We start from the raw sequence: 10,312 nt of genomic DNA, 5'->3' as shown, positions 1-10,312 counted from the left end.
CTTCAAAATATTTACTCTATGTATTAACTTTTAACTGAGACTTTGGGTGAAGTTAAGGGCACCACTTTGGGCTGACAGGGAAGGTGTAAAATTAAAATGAGATCCCTAAACCCAATGTCTTGGGGGACCTATTAATTCAGTCATTAAAGAAAAAGGAAAAAAAATCTACATGTCGTGGCTTGCTATGGACCATGTGATCTATCTGGTGCTGAGGATCTTCTCTTGAGAGAGCAGATGTCGCCTTGGTTTCTGATCTCATGGAATCTGAAGATCACAAAATATGATCAGCTCTGGGGGAAGGCAATGGTGGGGTTAGCAGATGGCCATCCTGCATTTAAGGACTCTTTCTTTTTATAACGTTGTGCTGACTTCTTCATGTTCACACACACCAGAGGATGGGGCAACACCGCCGTGTGGCACATAATACTTAGACTGGAAGTACCACCACTACATGTTTTTCCAGACTGTCTGGATACCTCTGATGCTCTGACTCCTCTGGCCATGATGGATTAGGAAGGATGTGGGGTCTCATTCAGATCTCTTTGGTTGTCTCTCAATCTCTCACCCACCCAAGTTTCTCTGTCCATGTACTTAGGGGAAGCCCTTGGATGGAGAGGGTGCTAGACCCTAAGGGAAATAATAGGTCTCCTTGCTTGTCTCTGCCCTTCAGTGAATCCTTTCTTTTCCAACGTCATTAGGAAGGAATATCTACTTATGCTTGAGGTCACTGGAACATCTCCAATGTCATATTTTAAGTTCTCTGTACCAATGGCTCATCACAAATTCTTGTGCCTGATATATAAGAAATTCCTTTTTTCTTTCTATAGCTTGCCTTCAAAACTATGATTTTTTTTTTATATTTTTATTTATTTCTAGGAGAGAGAGAGAGAGAGACAGCGTGAGCAGGGGAGGGTCAGAGAGAGAGAGGGAACCACAGACTGAAACAGGCTCCAGGCTCCGAGCTGGCAGTCAGCACAAAGCCCGACGCGGGGCTCGAACCCATGAACCGCGAGATCATGACCTGAGCGAAAGTCAGACGCCCAACCGACTAAGCCACCCAGGCGCCCCAAAACTATGATTTCAATAGAGTAGAGACTTCAGAAAATCTAATTGCATTGCTTGACTTTATTGCTTTGAGGATATCCATTTTTATCCTGAAACAATGAAATTTATTTATTCAATGGTGGAGGAGTCACAGTGCCTTATAAAATAAGGCATATGAAAAACATATAGGTGTTACAGTTTCATTAATAGCATATACATTGCATTAACATAAAAACTAAAATAGCAGAAAATGGGATAGTAACTGAAACTCAAAGAGGTGGAAAATCATGTAAAAACTGTTGATAAGACAACAACTGTTCCAGGAGGTCACACACCTACACTGATTAGAGAATTTTTGCAAGCCTCCTGCTGTCAGACAGCAGAGGGCAAGCTGTGTCCATACAGAGGCCAGAGAGCTGGGTAGGGCAGAAGGGCGAACACTTCCAAAGCCCGAGTTGTTTCCAGGCTTCCTTTACAGAGCTGAGTCATGCTGGAGCTGTCTTCCTGTCTCTGAGTTGACCCTTTCCTGTCTGTGCTTCTATAGATGGAGATGATAAGTCTGTCAAACTGACAATGTTTAACGAAGATTAACTGGGATCATGAGGAAATGTTTTGCAAACTCCATGTACATGGAAGCAATTGGAGTACCAAGGCCTAGGCATGCCAAGAGAGAGGAAAACGTACTTATATTTGGATTAGAATTGTGTTTCGTTGCTCCCACCCTAATTTTCCCATTAGGATTAAGCAGAAGGGAACAGTCAGTATTGTTGCTGAGATGGGAAGGGCAGGATGCACTAGCAGGAGGTACTGGGCAGGTGAAGAGGCTGGGAGTGTCATTGTCAGTTTAAGAGCTTCCAGAATGGGTTAAGCTTGCAAAAGAGAAAATCTATCTTAAAAATGATAAAGGAAAGCTAATAGTGACTAAGACTGTGGCTATTTGAAACCAAGATATGGTGAGAGAAAGAGCACAGTCTCCCAATAATGACTGGAAAGACTCTCTGCCAGATCATTAGTCTGAATGACCAGGGACAGAGCTGATTTGAGGTGGAACTCATTATCTGGCAAGCAGTCAAAGGTCCAAAAAATGAACAGATGTGATTTTACCCCATTTGGAAGAAGTACATGTGTAATGCTCACCAATATTGGTGAGCAGTACTAAATAAGGTTTTGGAGGTTTTGCTGGTAGCATCAGTAAGAAGGAAATATGTATACTAGAAACAAGGCAATAGGCCTAAAATGGAGTCACTTATGCTCAGCATCAAATCACCAAACCGAGATTTAATTACAGCTTTGGCTTTCCCAGAAATGGAATTTTAAACTAATTAGTCAAGAAACACCTGATCAGCACTAAGGAAGTAATCTGACAGACCCCTGCCACGCCCTAAAGGAAAGTAGCCTGGTGATAACCAACTGACTTTTCTTGCATGGTGTAACTTTGTTGTTCAGGCTCCCTTCTGCCTATTAAAGTCTTTTAATATTGTACAGCTCCTCAGAACTCTTCTATCTGATAGATTAGATGCTGCTCAATTCACAAATCATTGAATAAAGTTGACGATATCTTTAGAATTCACTCAGCTAGATTTTGTTTTTTTAACAAATTTAATATGTATAATAAAGCTTTAAAGTATTTTTGAAATTTTGCTATTAAGTCAAACACATAAATGTTAAAAATACAACTAAAAAGGGCTATAAAAACAGGAACTTTAACATTATTATTAATGCTTTTGCTAATAAATTCTCAATCTATTTGTGGGTAAGTTATATATAAGATTCCCACTGCAGATTACTAAGTACAAGACATTCACAGTATAGACACTACTTCTCTGATTGTAAATGGCCCCTGTATAATAAGTACACAAACCAATTTGGTACATATGTAAGTCTATAGTTATTAGTTAAAATAATTTATTTGTAAAGTTCTTCAAATTCCAGTGCACTTCACAAATTCATTGTTCTTGTGGGCAATGGTGAATGACTGTGGGAGTACGTGGAAGAAGGGAGAAGCTGTGGCAGAGTCAGGGCTTTCATCATGTCCTCACAAATACTGGCTTATCTGTATGAGCAGGGTGTATGTGCCAGTTTGTCTTTATTTAAGCTGGGCTACATTCCTGGTGTCCCAGTTATAACTGATACTCTTGCCCTCTGGATGACAACACACTTCCCATGAAGTCAGTGAGACTTTCAGGCATGGCTAAAATTCAACTATATATGACTATGTGTGTATGTGTGTGTAGTGTTGTGTGTGTGTGTGTGTTTGTGTTTAGTCCTAGAATTTTGGACAATTTGGGCTGTGGGGGAGGAAAACATTTTACTTTTCCCTTAAGATTCTTTTAATTGGACTAAGAACCAAATTGACATGAGACCTATTAACAGGAAAAAAATCAAATTTAATTTTGTATGCATGGAGAACCCACACAGACATGGGAATTCCAAAGGCAGTCAGGCAAAATGAAGCATATAAGTCATTTTGAATTAAGGAGAAGAGAGTAAGGGTTTGGAACTTCAAAAGGAAGAAATATAATTCACAGGAAGATGAAAGAGAGTAGATGTTTGGTAAACAAATGTTTCCTATACAGCAACAATGGAACAAAGAGAGGAGTTTGATCAAACATGCCTTGCTATGTTCCACACTCTCTACCATATCTTGTTTACAATTTAATGTAGTTGTCTATGGTGCTAACTCTTTTACTGGAGCAGGCACTCTAAATAAATTCTTTTACACAGTTGTGAGAATGAGGTCACAGTTTCTTCCTGAGTCTTCAGGCCTTGATTGTTTTCAGCTCAGCACAATCTGCATTCCAATGTAGGGAGGCCTGCCCTTGGCCCTTATTGGGGCAATGAGGAACCCTATCATGTTTCCATTTCACAAGTCAACTTAGTCCTTCAAAGTGCATCAGGGGTACCGCATATTTTTTCATTTTTTTAAGGTTCTTTTCTGTCAAGAGCTAATTCCCAAGGATGTTTTTAACATATCAAAAACACAGCAGTTTTATTAACCATTGGATACGTCTGTTTGTTATGGAAAATAGTCAATAGAACAATTTTTCCCTTACATAGATCGTTTTTACACTTCCATAGTCTGGTGTGAGTCTCAGAGCCCCTGTGATACACAGGAGAAGCCACAATGTCGTCACTATTCTTCATCTGGTCAGCTCTTCCTGATCCCCATTTCCCCCAGGAGTGTCTGACTGGTCATCCCCTTTATGGAGTCTATGGCAAAATTCCTTCATGGCTATGACTCATTAAAGTCCTGTCAGCTTCAGAAAGGCCTTTATACTGAAAGGATTTGGCTAAGCTCTCTATCTCTGTCACAATCTGTATTTCAATTTATTTCAGTAGGGCAGTGCGGTTAAAATGTATTTGTGTCATGGCTTGTTAGCAAGTACAAAAGGATACATCTTAGCTATGGTAGTGAATTGAAGGCTTAACACAAAAGCTAAAATTAAATATGTTTCAAGACTGTACAGTAGAATATATTTGTTATCATCAAATAGCAAAGAATTTTGTAAACAAGATGCAAAAAGAGTAAACTGTAAGAGGGACAAACCAGGAAACAGACTCTTAACTATAGAGAACTAATTGATGGTTACCAGAGGAAAGATAGATGGGGGATGGCTGAAATAGGTGATGGGGATTAAGAGGTGCACTTGTCATGATGAGCATCAGGTGATGTATGGAACTGCTGAATTACTATATTATACACCTGATACTAATATAACATTGTATGTTAACTATAATGGAATTTTAAAAAGAGAGCAAATCATAGAAAAATCATTGTTGAATTAGACTGCATTAAATTTAAGAACATCTATTCTTCTAATGTCTTCATAAACAAAAACACAATCCCTGTCTTCAGGAAGCTTATATTCTAGAGAGCAGGAGGTAAACATAAACATGAAAACAAATATAGGAATCATCCATATGCAGAAAGTGATGTGTGCTGTAAGGATGTCTAATACACAGCAGCATAGGTGGGGAGGAGGAGCTGGGGGATACAGCATATGGTGGATTTTCTCTCATTATACCCTTCCAGGTTATCATTTCTGCTTGAATTGATCTGGGACTTCAGGTTTTCTCTGAATATTGACATTGAGTCATAAACCTTCCTAGCCTTGTCTTATCTGATAATCTCATCAGGAGCCTGGAACAGCTGCTTTATAAGTGTTTGTCTTTTTGGATTATTCTTTTTGCATTCCTTTCCTGATTCAGGTTCCTTCTTGGTTTGCTAATTTTCTAGATGAAAACAACCAAAGAAACTGCTATCCAGCCACTCTCCACATTTCCTTTCTCCACAAAAAAATCAATATCCTGACGTCCTTGACTATAGACCAGTGTTTGTAAACTTCCTATAAGTGGAATTATTTGGTGTGCAATTTTTTTAAATCAGGCTTCATTATATCTGTGAAGTTGATCTAACTGTTACATATCATAGTAGCATATTCTTTCTATTTGCTGTGCCAATATTCCACTCTATGACTAAACCATACTTTTTCATTCATCCTACTATCAATGTATAACTGGGTTTTCCCAATTTCTTATTATTAACAGTGCTACTATAAACATTCTTGCACAGATCATCAAGACCTACAAAACGGGTCCCTGTTTTATGAATATATAAGTTTTGATTGAAATACTCTGCACTAGTTTTCCAAAATGTTGACCAATGTAGATTCACAAGTAATGTGAGTTCTTGTTCTGTGCCTTTTCAAAAACACATGGTGTGACTCGTGCTGTGTTTTGTTTGGGCCACTCTGGTATATGTCTCATGACATCTAATTTTTCTTCTGGTCTGCATTTCCCTGAGGAATCTTGCTACTAAGCACCTTTTTATAAGTTATCAACACTCTGAGTGATTTCTTTTATCAAGTGCTTGCTCAAGTCTTTCATTCATTTTTACTTTGGATTGTCTATCCTTTTATTATTTATAGAAGTGTGTAGTACACTTTGTTGGTCTCGTTCTTCCACTCACAGTTTGCCTTTTCACTCATTTTATAGTGTTTTGATGAACAGACTGCTAACGTAACAGTCTAATTTAATGATTATTATTATTATTATTATTTTTTTTTGCTGGTAAGGGTGTTTGTCATGTTTAAGATATCCTTCCCTCATTCAAGTGATCAAAATATTCTTCTACATTAACTTCTAGAAGGTTTCTGTTTAATAAAGTTATGTTTTAAGGAGAGGGAATATTATTTCTTTCCTTTCTGTAAGTATGTTCATCTATCTTGAACACAAGAAGGCAGAAGAATGAACAGAAATGTTTAAGCTCTATATGACACACACACCTGGACAACAACTGACATTTTACAGCTCAACCTAAACCATTGTATAAACTATTGTTCAGTCATACTTTGTTTTCTTTTTTGTTTGTGTGGGTTTTTTTTAAATAGTTTATTGTCAGCTTGGTTTCCATGTAACACCCAGTGCTCATCCCCGCAAGTGCCCTCCTCCATGCCCATCACCACCCTTCCCCTCCACCCTACCCCATCAGCCCTCAGTTTGTTCTCAGCATTCAAGAGTCTCTCATGGTTTGCCTCCCTCCCTCTCCCCAACTATTTTTCCCCTTCTTCTCCCCCATGGTCCTCTGTTAAGATCCTCCTAAACCTCCTAGAAGTGCAAACATATGGTATCTGTCCTTCTCTGCCTGACTTATTTTGCTCAGCATAACACCCTCAAGTTCCATCCATGTTGCTACACATGGCCAGATTTCATTTTTTCTCATTGCCATGTAGTATTTCATTGTATAGATAAACCACATCTTCTTGATCCATTCGTCCGTTGATGGACACTTAGGCTCTTTCCATGTTTTGGCTATTGTTGAGAGTGCTGCTATAAACATTGGGGTCCATGTGCCCCTATGCATCAGCATTCCTGAATCCCTTGGGTAAATTCCTAGCAGTGCTTTTGCTGGGTCATAGGGGACTTCTGTTGTTAATTTTTTGAGAAACCCCCACCCACACTGTTTTCCAGAGGGGCTGCACCAGTTTACATTCCCACTAACAGTGTAGGAGGGTGCCCGTTTCTCCACATCCTTGCCAGCACCTAGAGTCCTCTGATTTGCTCATTTTAGCCACTCTGACCAGCTTGATGTGGTATCTCAGTGTGGTTTTGATTTGTATTCCCCTGATGAGGAGGGACGTTGAGCATCGTTTCATGTGTATGTTGGCCATCTGGATGTCCTCTTTGGAGAAGTTTCCGTTCATATCTTCTACCCACTTCTTTACTGGATTCTTTGTTTCTCGGGTGTGGCGTTTGGTGAGTTCCTTAGAGATTTTGGATACTAGCCTTTTATCTGATATGTCATTTGCAACTATCTTTTCCCATTCCATTGGTTGCCCATCAGTTTTATGGATTGTTGCCTTTGCCGTGCAGAAGCTTTTAATCCAGAGAAGGTCCCAATAGTTCATTTTTGCTCTTGATTCTTTTGCCTTTGGGGATGTGTCAAGTAAGAAATTGCTGCAGTTGAGGTCAAGGAGGTTGTTTCCTGCTTTCTCCTCTAGGGTGTTGATGGTTTCCTTTCTCACATTCAGGTCCTTTATCCATTTTGAGTTTTGAGTGTGTGTAAGGTGTGGGAAAATGATCTAGCTTCATCCTTCTGCATGTTGCTGTCCAGTTCTCCCAACACCATCTGTTAAAGATGCTGTCTTTTTTCCATTGGATACTCTTTCCTGCTTTGTCGAAGATTAGTTGGCTGTACATTTGTGGGTCCAATTCTCAGTTCTCTATTCTATTCCATTGGTCTATGTCTGTTTTTTGTGCCAATATCACACTGTCTTGATGATGACAGCTTTGTAGTAGAGGCTAAAATCTGGGATGGTGATGCCTCCCATTTTGTTTTTCTTCTTCAATATTACTTTCGCTATACGGGGTCTTTCATGGTTCCATATAAATTTTAGGATAGTTTGTTCTAGTTTTGAGAAGAATGCTGGTGCTATTTTGGGATTGAATTGAATGTGTAGATTGCTTTGGGTAGTAATGCCATTTTAACTATATTTACTCTTCAAATCCATGAGCATGGAATGTTTTTCCATTTCTTTGTGTCTTCTTCAATTTCCTTCATAAGTTTTCTATAGTTTTCATCATACAGATCTCTTATATCTTGAGTTAGGTTTATTTCTAGGTATTTTATGTTTTTTTTTTTTTGTGCAGTTGTGAGTGGGATCAGCTTCTTGATTTCTCTTTCTGTTGCTTCGTTTTTGGTGTTAAAAATGCAACCGAGGGGCGCCTGGGTGGCTCAGTCAGTTGAGCGTCCATCTTCAGCTCAGGTCATGATGATCTCATGGTTCCTGGGTTCGAGCTCCGTGTCATGGGATTGAGCCTTGCGTTGTGGGATTGAGCCCCGCGTAGGGCTCTGTGATGACAGCTAGCTCAGAAGCTGGAGCCTGCTTCGGATTTTGTGTCTCCCTCTCTCTCTGATCCTGACCTGCTCATGCTGTCTCTCTCAGAAATAAATTAAACATTAAAAAATTTTAAAAATTAAAAAAATTTTAAAATAAAAATGCAACCGATCTCTGTACGTTGATTTTGTGTCCTGCAACTTTGCTGACTCCATGGATCAGTTCTAGAAGGCTTCTGGTGGAATCTTTCAGGTTTTCTATGTAGAGTATCATATCGTCTGTGAAAAGTGAAAGTTTGACTTCTTCTTTGCCAATCTGATGCTTTTGATTTCCTTTTGTTGTCTGATGGCTGATGCTAGGACTTCCAGCACTATGTTAAACAACAGTGGTGAGAGTGGACATCCCTGTTGTGTTCCTGATCTCAGGGGGAAAGCTCTCAGTTTTTCCCCATGGAGGATGATGTTAGCTGAGGGCTTCTCATAGGTGGCTTTTATGATGTTTAAGTAACTTCCTTCTATCCCAACTTTCTAGAGTATCTTTATTAAGAAGGGAGGCTGTATTTTGTCAAATGCTTTTTCTGCATCTATCGACAGGATCATATGGTTTTTATCTTTTCTTTTGTTAATGTGATGTATCACATTGTTTGATTTGTGAATATTGAACCAGCCCTCTACCCGAGGAATGAATCCCACTTGGTGGATAATTCTTTTTACGTGCTGTTGGATTCTATTTGCAAGTATGTTGTTAAGGATTTTGCATCTGCATTAATCAAGGATTTTGGTCTGTAGTTCCCTTTTTTTGTTGGGTCTCTCCCTGGCTTGGGAATCAGAGTGATGCTGGCTTCATAAAATGAGTCCAGAGGTTTTCCTTTGATTTCTGTTTTTTGGAATAGTTGAGAAGAATGGGTAATAATTCTGTTTTGTGTCTGGTAGAATTCCCCAAGGAAGCCACAAGATAGGCCAGTTTCCTCCCCAGTATTATCCTTCTGCCTTTTGCAGCTAATTCACTCTTTGTTCTGCCTCAGATCTAAGTAGAGTACACTGCTCAGTGGGCTGTTGGCCACCATCCACAGAATTTTTCTTTACTTCTGATGTCCTGGACTGAGAGTCCTGGGATTTCATTCCTCCAGTGGCACTTGCAGGAACCTGCTTATAGATCTGGCCCCTGTACTATTTACCCCCAATGAGGCCTAAAAGGGGAGCTCTGGGTAAACTTAACTCTGGAGATCACTGGGTTGAACCTTCATTTCCTTCCCCCACTGCTTCTCTCAGGGATACTCTGGCAACTATTGTATCCCCAATGCAGGCTCATAACAGACACTGACTAAACATCTGCTAATTTAAAAAATAAATGTTATATCCATCAAGACACATAGATGAGTTCCTTGCACATGGTTGTTGGTTTATAAATAGGAAAAGCATTAAAAATAAAACTTTTCTTTCAACTATACCAAAAAATCCCTGATTTCTCTCGTGAAGCTATGTTTATGTTACTGTCTTAAAATGTTTCTCTTTCTTTCCAGTATTTGCATATATAAAAACTTCTCATACTTTAAAGCTAGACCTAAAATGATCCATTCTCATGAACCTATCTCAATTTTCTAGCTGGAAGTTGTTTCTCTCTTTTAACTTCCTTGAGATTTGTATCTGCACGGTTTCAAAATCACCCATTTATGTTTTGCTACATTCAAGCAGTTCACTCATTAATTTACTTGTTCATTCATTCAACACATATTTATTATGTGCTTAATATGTGCCAGGCACTTCCATTTGAAGTTTTTTTCAATGCATGAAGATTTTAAAGAAGAGGGCTTTGTTATAACTTCAGAATTATTAAAATTCACCAGATTGGTCATGAAAAATGTTAATTGATTATACCGCAATCACTCAAGAACACCCTATGTTCCCCAGACAACTTTAGTTCCCTTATTT

This window comes from Hyaena hyaena, unplaced genomic scaffold, assembly GCF_003009895.1.
Source record: "Hyaena hyaena isolate Hyena2069 unplaced genomic scaffold, ASM300989v1 scaffold_1277, whole genome shotgun sequence".
NCBI classification, from domain to species: Eukaryota; Metazoa; Chordata; class Mammalia; order Carnivora; family Hyaenidae; genus Hyaena; species Hyaena hyaena.
This window is presented reverse-complemented; position numbering follows the sequence as displayed.